Source organism: Bos taurus, chromosome 26, assembly GCF_002263795.3.
Source record: "Bos taurus isolate L1 Dominette 01449 registration number 42190680 breed Hereford chromosome 26, ARS-UCD2.0, whole genome shotgun sequence".
Classification (NCBI taxonomy): domain Eukaryota; kingdom Metazoa; phylum Chordata; class Mammalia; order Artiodactyla; family Bovidae; genus Bos; species Bos taurus.
This window is the reverse complement of record NC_037353.1, coordinates 18,521,746-18,540,981: the sequence shown is the minus strand read 5'-3', so window position 1 is coordinate 18,540,981 and position 19,236 is coordinate 18,521,746. Positions and strand designations below refer to the sequence as shown.

The window sequence follows — 19,236 nt, the reverse complement described above, 5'->3', positions numbered from 1 at the left end:
ACATGGAAAATCATCTTATCTCCAAGTTCCTGGTTTCCCTTGCTGCAACACTGCCTAGGTCTATTCTATAGAGAATTATGAGGTGGAAGCTTCCATAAGCCTCTTATCCTTATCCATCAGAGGGCAGATGGAATGAAAACCACAATCACAGAAAACTAATCAAACTGATCACATGGACCACAACCTTGTCTAACTCAGTGAGACTATGAGCCATGCCATGTAGGGCCATCCAAGATGGATGGGTCATGCTGGAGAGTTCTGATAAAATGTGGTCCACTAGAGAAGGGAATGGCAAACCACTTCAGTATTCTTGCCTTGAGAACCCCATGAACAGTATGAAAAGGCAGAAAGATAGGACACTGAAAGATGAATTCCCCAGGTCAGTAGGTGCCCAATATGCTACTGGAGAACAGTGGAAAAATAACTCCAGAAAGAATGAAGAGACGGAGCCAAAGCAAAAGCAACACCCAGTTGTGGATGTACTGGTGATGAAAGTAAAGTCCTATGCTGTAAAGAGCAATATTGCATAGGAACCTGGAATGTTAGGTCCATGAATCAAAGCAAATTGAAAGTTGTCAAACAGGACATGGCAAGAGTGAACGTCGACATTTTAGGAATCAGTGAACTAAAATGGACAGGAATGGGTGAATTTAACTCAGATGAACATTATATCTACTACTGTGGGCAGGAATCTCTTAGAAGAAATGGAGTAGCTATCATAGTCAACAAAAGAGTCCAAAATGCAGTACTTGGATGCAATCTCAAAAATGACAGAATGATCTCTGTTCGTTTCCAAGGCAAATCATTCAATATCACGGTAATCCAAGTCTATGCCCCAACCAGTAATGCTGAAGAAGCTGAAGTTGAATGGTTCTATGAAGACCTACAAGACCTTCTAGAACTAACAGCCAAAAAAGATGTCCTTTTTATTATAGGGGACTGGAATGCAAAAGGAGGAAGTCAAGAGATACCTGGAATAACAGGCAAATGTGGCCTTGGAGTACAGAATGAAGAAGGGCAAAGGCTAATAGAGTTTTGCCAAGAGAATGCACTGGTCATAGCAAACACCCTCTTCCAACAACACAAGCGAAGACTCTACATATGGACAGTGTTGACCAAGATGGTCAACACCAAAATCAGATTGATTATATTCTTTGCAGCCAAAGATGGAGAAGCCCTATGCAGTCAGCAAAAACAAGACCGGGAGCTGAGTGTGGCTCAGATCATGAACTCCTTATTGCCAAATTTAGACTTAAATGGAAGAAAATATGGAAAATCACTAGACCATTCAGGTATGATCTAAATCAAATCTCTTAGGATTATACAGTGGAAGTGACAAACAGATTCAAGGGATTAGATCTGAGAGACAGAGTGCCTGAAAACTATGAATGGAGGTTCATGACACTGTACAGGAGGCAATGATCAAGACCATCCTCAAGAAAAAGAAAGGCAAAATGGCTGTCTGAGGAGGACTTACAAATAGCTGAGAAAAGAAGAGAAGCGAAAAGCAAAGGAGAAAAGGAAAGATATACCCATTTGAATGCAGAGTTCCAAAGAATAGCAAGGAGAGATAAGAAAGCCTTCCTCAGTGATTAGTGCAAAAAAATAGAGGAAAACAATAGAATGGGAAAGACTAGAGATCTCTTCAAGAAAATTAGAGCTACCAAGGGAACGTTTCATGCAAAGATGGGCACAATAAAGGACAGAAAGGGTATGGACCTAACAAAAGCAGAAGATATTAAAAAGAGGGGGCAAGAATACACAGAAGAACTATACAAAAAAGATCTTCATGACCCAGATAATCATGATGGTGTGATCACTCACCTAGAGCCAGACATCCTGGAATGTGAAGTCAAGTGGGCCTTAGGAAGCATCACTACGAACAGAGCTAGTGGAGGTGATGGAATTCCATTTGAGCTATTTCAAATTCTAAAAGATGATGCTGTGAAAGTGCTGCACTCAGTATGTCAGCAAATTTGGAAAACTCAGCAGTGGCCACAGGACTGGAGAAGGTCGGTTTTCATTCCAATCCGAAAGAAAGGCAATGCCAAAGAATGCTCAAACTACTGCACAGTTGCACTCATCTCACGTGCTAGTAAACTAATGCTCAAAATTCTCTAAGCCAGGCTTCAACAGTACGTGAACCATGAACTGTGAACTTCCAGATACTCAAGCTGGATTTAGAAAAGGCAGAGAAACTAGAGATCAAATTGCCAATATCCGTTGGATCATTGCAAAAGCAAGAGAGTTCCAGAAAAACTTCTGCTTTATTGACTGTGCCAAAGCCTTTGACTATGTGGATCACAACAAACTGTGGAAAACTCTGAAAGAGATGGGAATACCAGACCACCTTACCTGCCTCCTGAGAAATCTTGGCCTACCTATGCAGGCCAAGAAGAAACAGTTGGAACTGGACATGGATCAACAGACTTGTTCCAAATCCGGAAAGGAGTAAGTCAAGGTTGTATATTGTCACCCTGCTTATTTAACTTATATGCAGAGTACATCATGCAAAATGCTGGGCTGGATGAAGCACAGGCTGCAATGAAGATTGCCAGGAGAAATGTCAATAACCTCAGATATGCAGATGACACCACCCTTATGGCAGAAAGTGAAGAAGTACTAAAGAGCTGAAAGTGATAGTGAAATGAAAGTGAAAGCTGCTGCTGCTAAGTCACTTCAGTGGTGTCGGACTCTGTGCGACCCCATAGACGGCAGCCCACCAGGCTCCCCCGTCCCTGGGATTCTCCAGGCAAGAACACTGGAGTGGGTTGCCATTTCCTTCTCCAATGCATGAAAGTGCAAAGTGAAAGTGAAGTTGCTCAGTCGAGACTCTTCGAGACCCCATGGACTGCAGCCCACTAGGCTCCTCTGTCCGTGGGATTTTCCAGGCAAGAGTACTGGAGTGGGGTGCCATTGCCTTCTCCAATAAAATATAATATTATATAATATAATAATATTAATATAAATATATAAAATCTATATAAAAATCTATATAATATATATAACCAATTCCCAGATATATGAGAAAACAATGGAAAAAGTGAGAGACTATTTTTTGGGGCTCCAGAATCACTGTAGATGGTGACTGCAGCCATGAAATTAAAAGACACTCATTGGAAGAAAAGCCATGACCAACCTAGACAGCATATTAAAAAGCAGAGACATTACTTTGCCAACAAAGGTCCATCTAGTCAAAGCTATGGTTTTTCTAGTACTCATGTATGGATGTGAGAGTTCGACTATAAAGAAACTTGAGTGCTGAAGAATTGATGCTTTTGAACTGTGGTGTTGGAGAAGACTCTTGGGAGTCCCTTGGATCGAAAGGAGATCTAACCAGTCAATCCTAAAGGAAAGCGGTCCTGAATATTCATTGGAAGGACTGATGCTGAAGCTCTAATACTTTGGCAACCTGATGTGTAGAGCTGGCTCTCTGGAAAAGGCCCTGGTGCTGGGAAAGAAGGCAGGAGGAGAAGGGTGTGGCAGAGGATGAGATAGATAGCATCAGTGTTCCATGTACATGAGTTTGAGCAAACTCTGGGAGATAGTGAAGAACAGGGAAGCTTGATGTGCTGCAGTCCATGGGGTTGCAAAGAGTCGGACACGATACATTGACAGAACAGCAACAACAGCATGGATCTTTGCAGTTTCAAACTTGGGAAGATCCCAGCAGATATGTTGTTTACTGATAACTTTTCCCTCAGTTAAAACAGTATGTGTCTTTGAGCAAGCTACTTTAACATTTCTTGTCTTTTTGTTTGGGGTTACTGGTATATAGTTATATGAAGTTTTAAAAACTGATGTTTATAATGATCTGAAATATGTGTAATTAAAAGAATAATTTTATTTATTTAAGCCTATGCACAGTGAGCATGCATGCTTGCCAAGTCTCTTCAGTTGTGTCCAACTCTCTACGACCCTGTGGACTGTAGCCTGCTAGGCTTCTCTGTGGGATTCTCCAGACAAGAATACTGGAGTGGGTTGCCATTTCCTCCTACAGGGAATCTTCCCGATTCAGGGATCAAACCCACATCTCCTGCGGCGTCTGCATTGCAGGCAGATTCTTTACTGCTGAGCTTATGGTTGTGCTGAGTCTTTGTTGCTTCGTGGGCTTTCCTTTAGTCGTGGCGAGGGGGGAGTTACTCTCTAGGTGTGGTTCATGGGCATCTCATTGTGGTGGCTTCTCTTTTTGCAGAGCATGGGACTGTAGGGTTCACAGGCTTCAGCAGTTGCTGCACATGGACTCCAGAGAACAGGCTCAATAGTTGTGGCTTGTGAAAATCTAGGAAGCACTGGAAAAATGGTATGGAAGGGAGCAGAGCAAGAGAGTAGATGAAAATGAAAAAACGAAAATATGGGAACAAGAGGGTGACTTACTGTAGAGGCTGCCAGCCACAGCCACAGGGGCAGGCTTTGGAGGCAGCGCTGATGAGCCCTGTAGGACGGGGTCTTGGAGAATGGAAACTGTCTGAAGGAGGAGGATGGGAGTCAGAGTGCTCAAGGTGAGTACTGTCAAACTCTGTCAAACCCTTCTCATCTTTAAGACCTACTGCAAATCTCAACTCTCCTTGTATAAGAGTGAAAGAGTCTCTCCTGCCTCTGAATTCTTAGAGCTTGCATTGTCTGTACCGTGCATCCAGCAGTTAATGATCTTGTTATTGTCTTTTGTGTTGTTACAGTCTTTAGTGCCTACTGTAGGAAAACTGTTGTCCTTTTCTGTAATTTTAAAATATTATGCTCAAAGAATGCTCAGACTTCCGCACAATTGCACTCATCTCACGCGCTGGTAAAGTAATGCTCAAAATTCTCCAAGCCAGGCTTCAGCAATACGTGAACCATGAACTTCCAGATGTTCAAGCTGGTTTTAGAAAAGGCAGAAGAACCAGAGATCAAATTGCCAACATCTGCTGGATCATTGAAAAAGCAAGAGAGTTCCAGAAAAACATCTATTTCTGCTTTATTGACTATGCCAAAGCCTTTGACTGTGTGGATCACAATAAACTGTGGAAAATTCTGAAAGAGATGGGAATACCAGACCACCTGATCTGCCTCTTGAGAAATCTGTATGCAAGTCAGGAAGCAACAGTTAGAACTGGACATTAAACAACAGACTGGTCCCAAATAGGAAAAGGAGTATGTCAAGGCTGTATATTGTCACCCTGCTTATTTAACTTATATGCAGAGTACATCATGAGAAACGCTGGGCTGGAAGAAGCACAAGCTGGAGTCAAGATTGCCGGGAGAAATATCAATAACCTCAGATATGCAGATGACACCACCCTTATGGCAGAAAGTGAAGAGGAACTAAAAAGCCTCTTGATGAAAGTGAAAGTGGAGAGTGAAAAAATTGGCTTAAAGCTCAACATTCAGAAGATGAAGATCATGGCATCTGGTCCCATCACTTCATGGGAAATAGATGGGGAAACCGTGGAAACAGTGTCAGACTTTATTTTTTGGGGCTGCAGAATCACTGCAGATGGTGACTGCAGCCATGAAATTAAAAGATGCTTACTCCTTGGAAGGAAAGTTATGACCAACCTAGATAGCATATTCAAAAGCAGAGACATTACTTTGCCAACAAAGGTCCATCTAGTCAAGGCTATGGTTTTTCCAGTAGTCATGTATGGATGTGAGAGTTGGACTGTGAAGAAAGCTGAGTGCCAAAGAATTGATGCTTTTGAACTGTGGTGCTGGAGGAGACTCTTGAGAGTCCCTTGGACTGCAAGGAGATCCAAGCAGTCCATTCTGAAAGAGATGAGCCCTGGGATTTCTTTGGAAGGAATGATGCTGAAGCTGAAACTCCAGTACTTTGGCCACCTTATGTGAAGAGTTGACTCACTGGAAAAAACTCTGGTGCTGGGAAGGATTGGGGGCAGGAGGAGGAGGGGACGACAGAGGATGAGATAGCTGGATGGCATCACTGACTCGATGGATGTGAGTCTGAGTGAACTCCGGGAGTTGGTGATGGACAGGGAGGCCTGGCGTGCTGTGATTTCATGGGGTCGCAAAGAGTTGGACAAGACTGAGTGACTGAACTGAACTGAACTGTAGGAAAACTGTTGTTCTTTTCTGTAATTTTAAAATATAGTGATAGATAAAAAAGGAACAGTTTTGTCAGAAGTTCACAAGTTTTGTGATCTACTTTATAAATAATTTTAAAAGTATAGAGTGAGTTAATGACAGTACATTTTATAATGGGAAATGTGTTAGTATCAAACTATAAAACTGTATAAAGCCATAGCTTCTAAGATAATCAGATGAAAAAATAAATAACAATATCAGTTATGAAATTAAATACAGGTGATTTGTTAAGCTGAACTATGAGATTGAACAATTGCTGTATGTATGTGTCTTAATTATATCAATACATTTGGGAAGTGGCGAACTTCATTAATTTAGGAACTATAAAGAATGACATTGGGATTACATAATGTAGAAGTTCTTCACTTGTTTTATTTTTATGGTGAACACAATTACAAGGATAAAACCAAGAATGTTTTTTGAAAATGAAATTAAAAAATGAAATTAATGAAAATTAATGAAATTAAATGAAGCTGTAATGAAATTAAAAATGAAATTAAAAAAAACTCACCAAATAACTCACCAAATAACAGGAAACTAACAATTAGGAGAAGATGAGAAACCAAGAAAGTGTACAGCAATAGTATTTAGTAACATTCTTGACATTATCTTCAAACACTTCCTGCTCTCTAAGAAAGTCAAACTTTAATCAGAGAAAGCTACATGCACTGTAGTAAGCCCTTTGAAATCTGACTAGGTTTGGTTTTTTTTTTAAATCTGACTAGCTTTTTTATCGGAGAAGGCAATGGCACCCCACTCCAGTACTCTTGCCCATGGGGTCTCGAAGAGTCGGAAACGACTGAGCGACTTCACTTTCACTTTTCACTTTCATGCATTGGAGAAGGAAATGGCAACCCACTCCAGTGTTCTTGCCTGGAGAATCCCAGGGACGGGGAGCCTGGTGGGCTGCCATCTATGGGGTCGCACAGAGTTGGACATGACTGAAGCAACTTAGCAGCAGCAGCAGCAGCTTTTGTATGGTTAAGTCTATTTATCATTTTAAAGTTTTCTGATTTTTGGAATCCCTACAATCTGTCATTGGTTGCAATAATAGTTTTTTTTTCACTCAGATAACAAGGTCTACTTTATTTTTTTCCTTCTGATCAGGTCATTTTGTAGTAGCTGTCCTTATGACCAAGCTCTCCTTAATTAGATCTGCTATTCAATCTGCTGCTTTTGTTAGGATGACCCTAAGCAAGAGATCAGTCATTTTTCAATCTGGATTTTTCATCAAATATGGCTTTTAAATATTAAAAATAAGTACACCAGTATGAAGCATACACTTACATCATTGTGTTAAATTTTCATTAAAATTTAAATTGAGAGTATGGGTATTAAGGTGTGTACGGAGGATAAAGCCTACATTTTTCAAAGCATAACTATTTTAACTGACACAATAGTTTCTTTTTAGGAGTTAAGAAATAAAAAGTGGTCCAGCAGGTAGATCTCTGCTTTCACTGCCAAGGTCCCAGGTTCAATCCCTGGTTGGGGAACTAAGATCTCATAAGCCCCGAGATATGGTCAAAAAAAATAAAATAATTTTTTTAAAGTGTTGAAAAGAAATTGGGATATTTAAATTAAAAAAATTTCATGCACCATAAAATTTCATATATTAGAATCCATCTTTTCAATATCACGTATCTCAACAGTTGGTGTCATTCAGAAAGTGTTGAGTGAGAAAGTGTATGATGTTTCCCCAAAGTGGTGGTTGCTTAAGATTTACCATAGTGGAAAAAGCGTCATAATTACTTCCAATTTCAAAGGAGTTTTGGCAAATACCCAAAGATCTCTTTAAAATAATAACACTTAAAAGATTAGCATGTATGTGCAAATGCAGTAAAAGAAAAATTATTTGCAACCTAATTTTCAAAGACCTTTCACAGGAGCTTCTGGGTGCCTATGTGCTAATTGCACTTATAGCTGAGCATTTGTATTTTTGAAAATAGAGATAGTGGAAAACAAAATAGCATCTTATAGTATTCGGTGAAATTTAAACTTTTGGGCACCACAGACTTAGTTTAGTTTGTTTTAGTTTGTTCCTGTACCTTACAGCTTCTTAAAATTACAAAGTACTAGGTAGATCACAATTAGTTTGAATTTAAATGACATGTGAGTAACTTGATTTCTGGTTTGGCTAATATGTGCCTCAGAAAAGCAACTCACTTTCTTATGCTAGCTGATGAAGAGACTTACTATTAGGTTCGTTGAGTACTGACTAAGATATTAAAACTCTTTAAGAATTTTCAATATGTGAAGTTGTATAGATACGAACAGTCATGTGCCAGAGCAAAAGCATTAGCAGTCTCTTGGATAGTATCATTCCGGACTTTGGAACAAGTGGATTTAGAAGTAGTCTTTTGAAATGTAATCTGATCATAGGTAGAAATCTATTGGTTTTAATTGCCTGAGACTCATGGCATTTAAAGTCTATAGGAAAAGAGTCTCCTGAAGCTTTGACTGTACTTTTTTGAGGGGTAAACAGCTTTTATGTAATAAGAGAGACAATCTTTTGTCAGTGAAGCATCCTATAGAACTTTCTCCAAATAAATAGGGAATTTTCATGTTACTTTTCCAATACAAGTAAACTTTCTTCCAATTGTTCACCAGCCTTGGTAAGAAAAAGTAAGTGAAGTGGCAGAAACAGAATTAATACCAATTCTTGTGACACCCAAAGGGATAAAAATTGACAAATTAAATATATGTTAATTAACTTGCATTATTGGTACTCAGAGGAAGACAAATTAGTCCTTTAGACTGAGAACTTTCCATTGTCATTTCATAGGGTTAAAATCTTGACCACATTTGCAGAATGCTTAGGTTAAGAGGGTAAACGATGAGGAATTCCTTCATCTGCCACTTTAATTCCGATAAAGTTGCTCTAGTAGTCTGAAATTAGTTCAAGTTGGGATCAAATAAAGGGGCCAAATAAATTTTTGTAGACTGCTGCTGCTAAGTCGCTTCAGTCATGTCCAACTCTGTGCGACCCATAGACGGCAGCCCACCAGGCTCCCCCATCCCTGGGATTCTCCAGGCAAGAACACTGGAGTGGGTTGCCATTTCCTTCTCCAATGCAAGAAAGTGAAAAGTGAAAGTGAAGTCACTCAGTCGTGTCTGACTCTTAGCGACCCCATGGACTGCAGCCTACCAGGCTCCTCCGTCCATGGGATTTTCCAGGCAAGAGTACTGGAGTGGGGTGCCATTGCCTGAAGTCTAAATTAGTGTTAAGAGGTCCATATTACTAAACCTTGGGCAGCTAGGGCAGATCTTGGGATGTAAGTGTTTCAAAATTTTTGTTTAAGGAATTGGATATTATTTCCTGAAAAACTGTGGTACTACTTATCAGCCTTAACCTGTGTTATAAAAAACCTGCCAGCTTGAACACCTGGAGCCCACTTTATCCTTTTTGTTTATGTACAACTTTCATACCAGTTTAACTTTGGCTGGTATAGGTAGAAAAAGGGAGAAATAATAGCCTCTTGTTTAATACTTGTATGTATTCATATCTAACAGCTCTTCAATAAAGTGACACATTTAAAGCCATGTTTCACAGCTAAGGTTGAAAACATAGTAAGAGAGTGCATACTTCTCTCAGGGTGGTAAGTCAGGTTTAGACAACTTTAAATATAGCTCCTATTTTGAAAGATGTTGCCAAGATTGTGGTTCTTGGAGAACAAATCAAGTTAAGCAGTTCACTAGGGAGGAAACATTTAGTTTTGTGGGCATGCATTTTTGGGAGTAGTCAGCCAAAAGATACATCTGTAGGATACAGGGTTGTTGTTTTTTTTTTCCCACTGCCTTGAATTTTACAGATTCATGGGTTCAAAATGCTTTAAAAGCACTTGCATTTCATTTTTATGTAATTGATTTTTCAGCTGTGGATTTTGTTTCCAGTCCTTCACTAAGCATATCACCTTACATGTAGAGTTCCATCTAGTGGTAAAAGTAATCACTGCAGACTATTGGTATTAAAAAATACCCTTTTTAAGGGATAAGTCTTGCCTCTGTTACTCTTTGGGATGGTTGCTTAGTATATGCTTTTTTTTTCTTCTATTCTTATAGTCCTTTATTTTAATTTTTAACAAATTTATTTATTTTAATTGGAGGCTGATTCTTTACAATATTGTGGTGGTTTTTGCCATACATCGACATGGATCAGCCACAGGTGTACATGTGTACCCCCATGCTAAACCCCCCTCCCACCTTCCTCCCCACCCCATCCCTCTGGGTTGTCCCAGAGCACCGGCTTTGAATGCCCTGGTATATGCTCTTAAATACTAAAGTCTTTGCTATCTCTGTTTGCCTTTATACCTAACTACTAATTCTCCTGGTACTAGCCATCTATGCAAAAACTTTTATGATGAGGAAATTAATCTTTAGTATATACTGTATTTTGATTTTCTGTGATATTTACATCAAATTGTACCAAGATTTAGGTCAAATCTATACTTGGTTTTTTAAAAAAAATTGTCATGAAAGATACTGATTATACATACAAGTAATAATCAATACTCTTTCTAATACCCAGCTTCAACAAATCTCAGCATTTTCCATATTTACTTCAAATGAATCACTCCGTTTCCCCACAGCCTAATGCTAATGCTAATGCTAAGTCGCTTCAGTCATGTCGGACTCTGTGCGACCCCATAGACAGCAGCCCACCAGGCTCCGCCATCCCTGGGATTCTCCAGACAAGAATACTGGAGTGGGTTGCCATTTCCTTCTCCAGTGCATGAAAGAGAAAAGTGAAAGTGAAGTCGCTCAGTCTGGTCCGACTCTTAGCGACCCCATGGACTGCAGCCTACCAGGCTCCTCTGTCCATGGATTTTCCAGGCAAGAGTACTGGAGTGGGGTGCCATTACCTTCTCTGCCACAGCCTAATACTTTTTCCCAAAACAGTGCTAGCACCCTAGAAACTCTCCTTATGCCCTCTTGTCTTCTCATAATCACTAACCCCCAAACGTAACCATTATCCTGAATGGTAAATACATCTTTGCTTTTCTCTACAATTTGCTACTTAAGCAAGTACAATTCTTCCTTGCTTTACAATAGAGTTGAAAATTCATTTAATACACCCAACCTATTGAACATGATAGCTTAGCCTAGCCTAACTTAAACATGCTCAGACCACTCACATTAGCCTGTAGTTGGTCAGAATCATTTAAAACAAAGCCTATTTTATAATAAAGTATTGAATATCTCATGTACTATATTGAATACTGTATTAAAAGTCAAAAACCAGAATGGTTGTAAATGTTTTGGTTTACCCTCATGACCTCGTGGCTACCTGGGAGCTGTGGCTCGTTGCTGCTGCCCAGCATCACCAAACAGTATTGTACTACATATTGCTAGCCCAGGAAAAGATCAAAATTCAAAAATTTGAAGTAGAGTTTCTAGTGAATGCATATTGTTTTCACACCATCATAGAGTTGAACAATTGTAAGTTGAACCATTGTAAATTGGAGACTTATCTCTAAACACTATATTTTTTGTCTGTTTTTAAAATTTGATATGAAAATAGCATTATATAGTAAGTAGTTTGTGTGTGTGTATGTGTGTATGAGAGAGAGAGAGAGAGAGAAGGACATCTTTTGCTCAGTTATCTGTGAGATTCATTCATGATTGTGTATGTAACTGGACTTTGTCCTTTTTTATTGCTATAAAATCTCCCATTATTAAAGAATCTGCCTGCCAGCGCAGGAGACACGGGTTTGATCCCTGATCCAGGAGGATTTCACATGCTGCTGAGTAACTAAGCTCATGGGCCCAACTATTGAGCCTGTGCTCTAGAGACCGGGAGCGGCAACTACTCAGCCCTCACGATGCAACTACTGAAGCCGGTGAGCCTGTGCTCCGGAACAAGAGAGGAAATGGCAGTGAGAAGCCTGTGCACTGCAGTGAAGAGCAGCCCTTGCTCGCGACAACTAGAGAAAAGCCCAGTACACGGAGGACCCACCCAGGACAGCCAAAAATAAATCAATACATAAGTAGCATTAAAGAAAATTGCTATTATATATGCCACATTTTAAAAACCATTCTGCTGGACATTTTGCTTCCAGTTTTGGCTGCTTAGAAATTAATGTATCAGTGAACATTCTTGCTTGGGATTTTTGGTGCCCATGTTGCTGCATGCACATGCTAGACATGTTTTTAGAATTGTTGCTCATAGGGTATACTTGTTCATTCATATTGTAGATAAGATGAAGCAGTTATAGCCCCACTATCTGTATAAAATAGTTACTTTATAAAGTTAGAATTATTTTCTCTAATCCTTGGTATTGTCAATTTTAGCCATTCTGTTGGATGATAGTATGTCATTGATTTTTAATTTGCAGTTCTTTGATGTCTAGAGGTATTGAGTAGTTTTTAAAATGAGAGTTTCTTGAAATCTCATGCTTGTTTTTCTGTTGGTTATTTATTTTTTCATATTGATTGTACGACATCTGTATATATTCAGGGTATGAGCCTTTTTTAACCATATATATTGTAGATACATTTCCCCACCATATATATTGTAGATATATTTTTTACTTTCTTAATGGTGTCTTTTGATAACATAGTTCTTATTTTAATGAACTCAAAAGTATTGAGCTTTTTCTTTGTGGTTGCTATTTTTAATGTGTAATTTAAAAATTATTTCCCCACTCTGAGTTCAATAATATATTCTTCTATATTAACCTTCTAGTAGGGTTACTGTTTTGTTTTTCACCGTTAGATCAATAATTCACCCAAAATTGACCTTGTGTATAGTGACATTGGAGAAGGCAATGGCACCCCACTCCAGTACTCTTGCCTGGAAAATCCCATGGATGGAGGAGCCTGGTGGGCTGCAGTCTATGGGGTCGCTAAGAGTCGGACACGACTGAGCGACTTCAGTTTCACTTTTCATTTTCATGCACTGGAGAAGGAAATGGCAACCCACTCCAGTGCTCTTGCCTGGAGAATCCCAGGGACGGGGGAGCCTGGTGGGCTGCCGTCTCTGGGGTCGCACAGAGTCAGACACGACTGAAGCGATTTAGCAGCAGCAGCATAGTGACATAGGTGTCAGTTTTCACTTTTTCCCCCTATAGTTGTCCACATGTCTCAGCACCATTCAGTGAAAAGGTCATTCATTCCCCATTGATTTGTAGCACCTTATCCTGAGTCCAGTAAAGAAGAAAGGAAGTAATAAAGATCAGAACAGATGTTAGTGAAATAAATACCAAACATGTAACAGAGGAATTCAGCAAACCCAAAAACTGGAACCTTGACAATGCTAATAAAAATTGATAAATCTCTAATAAGATTCATAAATTAAAAAAAAAAATTACCAGTATCAGGAACAAGGACGAGCAGATCACTATGGAACCTGGACACGTTAATAAGTTCCTCAGAGGATATTACAAACAAGTTTATGCCAATAAAGAAATATACAACTTATCAAAATTAATACAAGAAGAAATAGAAAATTTGAATAGTTCTGTAACACAAAATAAATTGAATATATATAATTAAAAACCTTACAAAGAAAACTCTAGGTTCAGATGACTTCATCAGCCAATTCCATCACTTAAGGAAGAAATGACAGTAGCACTTAAACTTTTTCAGAAAATAGAAAAATAGGACACACTCCCCAACTCACTTTGACAGGCCAGCACAACCTTGATATAAAACCTAATGAAGAAAAATATAAGAAAGGACAATTCTATGATAATCTCACTTGGGACATATATGGAGAAACCTAAACAAACAGTAAACCAAACTCAGCAGCATATAAAAATGATAAAACATCACTACAATATTTGGTTTATTCTAGAAATACCCAGTTGGTTTAACATTAGTCAGTACCATTCACTACATAAACAAAGGAGAAAAATTACATGATTATCAAAAATTTTTGATAATACTAAGCAGATACTCATGTGAAATGCTGGGCTGGATGAAGCACAAGCTGGAATCAAGATTGTGGGGAGAAATATCAATAACCTCAGATATGCAGATGACACCACCCTCATAGCAGAAAGTGAAGAACTAAAGAGCCTCTTGATGAAAGCGAAAGATGAGAGTGAAAAAGTTGGCTTAAAACTCAACATTGAGAAAACTAAGATCATGGCATCTGGTCCCATCACTTCATGGCAAATAGATGGGGAAACAATGGAAACTGACAAACTTTATTTTTTGCGGCTCCAAAATCACTGCAGATGGTGATTGCAGCCATGAAATTAAAAGACGCTTACTCCCTGGCAGGAAAGCTATGACCAACCTAGACAGCATATTAAAAAGCAGAGATATTACTTAGCCAACAAAGGTCCATCTAGTCAAAGCTATGGTTTTTCCAGTAGTCATGTACGGATGTGAGAGTTGGAGTATAAAGAAAGCTGAGCACTGAAGAATTGATGCTTTTGGATTGTGGAGTTGGAGAAGACCCTTGAGAGTCCCTTGGCCTGCAAGGAGATCCAGCCAGTCAATCCTAAAGGAAATCAGTCCTGAATGTTCATTGGAAGGACCGATGCTGAAGCTACAACTCCAATTCTTTGGCCACCTGATGCAAAGAACAGACTCACTGGAAAAGACTGTGATGCTGGGAAAGATTCAAGGCAGGAGAAGGGGACAACGGGATGAGATGGTTGGGTAGTGTCACTGACTCGATGGACATGAGTTTTGAGTAAACTCCGGGAGTTGGTGATGGACAGGGAAGCCTGATGTGCTGCAGTCCATGGGGTCGCAAAGAGTTGGACATGACGGAGCGACTGAACTGAAGCACAGACTCAGTATGATAAATAAATAACCCTTAGCAAACTAAGAATAAGAAGATATCACCCTAATCTGGTATCACCTGAATCTGATAGGCTTCCCTGGTAACTCAGCTGGTAAAGAATCTGCCTGTAAAGTGGGAGACCTGGGTTCGATCCCTGGGTTGGGAAGATCTCTAGGAGAGGGGAATGGCTACCCAGTCCAGTATTCTGGCCTGGAGAATTCCATGGACTGTTCAGTCCAGGGGGTTGCAAAGAGTCGGACATGAGTGAGCGACTTTCACTAAATCTGATAGTTTATGCCAAAATGATAGATGGTGGAAGATACCATTTTTCAATTTGCTTTACCTTTTTAACTTCTAAAGTTAGGATTATTTTCATATTTATTAGTTATTTAGACCTCTCTTCTATGAATTGGTCATATCTTTTGACTAATTTTCTTTGAGTGTTTTTCTTATAAATTTTAGTCATATTGATAAATTCTGAATACTAATCCTTTTGTATGAATAAAAGTTTTTTTTCAGCTTATAGCTTATTTTTTATTAATACTTAAAAATTTTAAATTTATTTATTTATTATGAATGAGTAGTGTTAATATGTTCACTTGAATTGAAAATCCAGAAAATACAAAACATACAGTGAAAAGTTTCTCTCCCACTCCTGTTCTTTCATCCAGTTCCCCTCTCCAGAGGTACTGTGACTTCATTTTTTAAGAACTTTGTTTATAATGTCATTTGTTGAACAGACATTTAAAATTTTGATGTAGTTAAATGTTTCAGTCTTCTCTTTGTGGATTGTACATTTTATATTGTGTTTAAGAATGCTTTCCTCTGCCCCATTAATTTATTTTTTTTCCAAGTTTGACTTTTTATATTTAGACCTTTATTCTGTCTGGAATTTATTTTTTGTGTAGGGATTGCTCTTGCCTTTATATGCTTGTCCTTATACTCTTATATTGTGTGATTGTTTTGTCTAATGCAGTGTTCAATGTGATGGGAGACTGTTGAGCTTCATCTACGTGTTGGCAAATATAATTAACTGGTCCAGTTTTAAATTTCTGTTTTGTTCCTACTTGCAGATGAATGCTTAAGAGTCCTAATAAGTACTGCCTTTCAGGCCACATAATGTGCCTTGTGTCCTCTAACATATCTGGAATTTGTGTAGGCTGTGATAGGGCAGGGAAAGGAGGGTTTCATTGTTACAACAAACAAGGAGAAAGTTTTTTTCCTGTCTCTTCGATTTACCAATGCCTCATCAGAAGCTTTCAGCACTTATGTAAGAAATTAATTTTTTTTCTTAAACTTGAACAAACTTACAGCTCATTTTAAAATTAGTTACTGTAGAGGGAGAAGGTGGTTTTGCTTAATAATAGTATTTTTTTTCTTTAGCTCTTCTCTTAAGTTCTTCACCATGTTCCTTGATATTCTTAGCTTTACATTGTGGTACTATGTATTCCATGGAAAGAGATTATTGGACTTTGTGATATGCGGATAATTTAAAAGCATTACCTACTGTATCTGTCTTTTCCTTCTCTTATCTTCCGTTTTACTTCTTTTTAACCACTTCTCTCCATTTTTGTCTTACCACATGCTCCACTCAGAAAAAATAAGGAAGAGGACAAAAAAGAATTAGGTTTAAGAAATTAAAGTGAGACAAAACAAAAGTGAATGATTATGGGAAGGAAAGGGAGAGAAAGTGGAAGGGGAAAAGAAACTGTGTTTGCTTACTGGTTACTTCTGTATTAGGACTCCTTAGGTATCTTTTTCTTGTATTCCTTGTAAATAGGTGGGGGCAGCCTTGAACTTATTCTCCTGCCTGTTCTAACTATGAGGGAACAGAGTCAGAAAGGATCCTGTTGAGAAACAATATAGGTAGGGTTTTGTGCTTCTAGCTCCTTTCTGCATGTGTATTCGATCCAGTTTAGTGCCTGAAGGTCAACTCTTATGTAAGTTTTGGAATCTCAACTGAGTCTTACTCTGGATATTAATAAACTGAAGATCTGGAGGTTATATGTATGTATGTATTTCTACTTTAGGAATATAATGGATGCTGTTCATGTACATTTATATGTTAGAATTAATTTGATCTGAATTGCTTTTCAGAATTAAAAGAGATGTGACAGTCATAAAAGCTTAGATTTGATAAATTATAAGACTCTTTTGGTGCTAATCCATTTCATGATTTTCTGGCTCTCTCAGTACAGTAGTAATTTCTCATTGGCAGTGATTATAAATAATTATCTATTGACTCATATCTTGACTGAAATAAGCCAACATTTAAAATAAAAAGAGGCTTTGTCAATGACTTAGGATGAAGATACTTTTTGATTTTAATTGGCTCATATCATAATCATTGGCATCTTTAAATCATTGGCATCTTTAGCCTTAGTATGTAAAAAGGTTGAGGAAAGAGCATTTTTAGTTCTCTTTCTTAAGACTTTGGCTTGAGAACACATATTTATAATTTTTAAGTTTTATGTGAATTCTTATATTATCATTTTAGAGAAAAGAAAGAAATTTGGTAGTCACCAACTGAACACTTGGGCTGTTGATTAAAATTAGGTAATAACTTTTCAAGGACATAGAGATGAACGCTCAAGTTTACCCACACCTTGTTTTCATTATACCAAATTAAAGATGATCTTTGTAAAACTTCCCCAGCCGTCCCGCGGTTAAGACTGTGCTTCCACTGCAGGGAAACTAGGATCCCACAGGCTGTGGGCAAAAAAAAAAAGAGATCCAGGTAGTATTGGTAAAGTGTGTTAGAGATTAGTTATGTTTAATATGTAGAGGTATCATTTTTCCTGGAACAGAGGTTTGGTAGCTAGGGTGTTGTGGAAACTTGTAAGTTGTGATTGTTTTATTGTGGGACTGTTTGATCGAGTCAGGTAAATTTCAGCTTTGCCTGACAGATGTGAGTCAGTTGTTCTTTCTGGTTTGTGTTACATCTACTCATTGGTTGCATAATAGATGACTGTTTATATAATAAGAATTAGAACAAGCCATTAGAGATAACTGATAATAGATACAAACAGGCGGTGATGTGTCTGCTACAAGAGATGGAATAATACAGTTCTTATATGTACATGTTAAAAGTAAAAAGAATTTAGTAATTACGTATTAGAAAACAATAAGGAAGAAAGTATTTCTGAGAGTCAAAGGAGCTTTTCCAGTGTAGCCCAGATAATGTAGGAGTGGAAAACCAGGTAAGATCAGGGGCCAACAGAACATATCTGCTGAGTATTACTCAGTGATAGAAGAGATAGAAGAAGCAAAATATGAATTTTTTTCCAAGTGCCTTAGAGAGGAAGGACCTTGAGCAAAGTTTGGACTTAGACGATGGGCCAGAGACATCCAGAACAAAGGATTTTAAAATAAAACCTATTTCTGAACCTGGGCAAGGCTGAATTAAAGTCTATTTTGTGTACCTGTAAGTGCCTTCCATTCTAGTTAAGGCTTTTTGGTTATGAGGAACAGAATCCAGGGATACTTGGCTCAACTGAAAGGGACTGATTATAAGGAAACACCTGTCTGTGTAGGGACCTAGGAACCAAAAGACCTTGAGTGTAGAGTAAATGTCTTCGAAATGTCTATTATACTAGATATAGTTTTGTCTCTTCAGTAGCCTCATGCTTACTGTCCCGTGGTTTCTGTGGCATTTGCGAGTAGCCTGACTGTGGTGCTATCAGCAGTTGATCACCAGATGGGAAATACCATATGCTGGCTGTACTCCTGAGAGGGGGCTTCCCTGGTGGCTCAGTGGTAAAGAATCTGCCTGCAATGCAGGAGACGCAGGAGAGGCAATGCTGGAGACCCAGGAGACACAGTTGCAATACCTGGGTTGGGAAGATCTGGAGGAGGGCTTGACAACCCACTCCATTATTCTTGCCTGGAGAATCCCATGGAGAGAGGAGCCTGGCAGGCTACAGTCCCTAGGGTCACACAGAGTCAGACGAGACTGAGGTGACTGAACATGTGCACTCAAGAAGGCCTTAATTTAATGATTGCCCATTGCCATGTTAGGGGGAACAGTTGCAGGTCTAATGTTTTAAAAGTATTTAACAATGATGATGGTTTAGGGTTTAACTTTTAATAAGGAAATGTGGTCTCTGTGGCTGCCAATTCTAAACTACTGTTAGACTCAGGAGGCTGTAAGGGTCTTATCTTCTTGTAGACTGAATGTGTAAAATTAAGAGGCAAATTCAGGTCATACCATAGAGGCTATCTGATGTCTTTTCTTTAAACTAAATTTCTGAGTATCTATGTGGGTATAACCTAAACAGCAGCGAGTCCAGCTTGTCTCCTTTGTGCAGTCAACAGATTAAGTATTAGGTTTTCAAAAGACTGGTATATGTAGATGAGCCCACAGAAAGAATGAATAATTGTGTTGTTGAGAGGGAATGAAAAACGCATACAAAAATGATCCC

At 38.7% G+C, this 19,236-nt stretch overlaps 1 protein-coding gene across 4 annotated transcripts in view; it reads left to right on the top strand.

The window, feature by feature from the left end:
• ARHGAP19 (Rho GTPase activating protein 19) overlaps nt 1-19,236 on the top strand; it is a 70,412-nt gene that overhangs the window by 9,305 nt on the left and 41,871 nt on the right. The window lies entirely within an intron of this gene.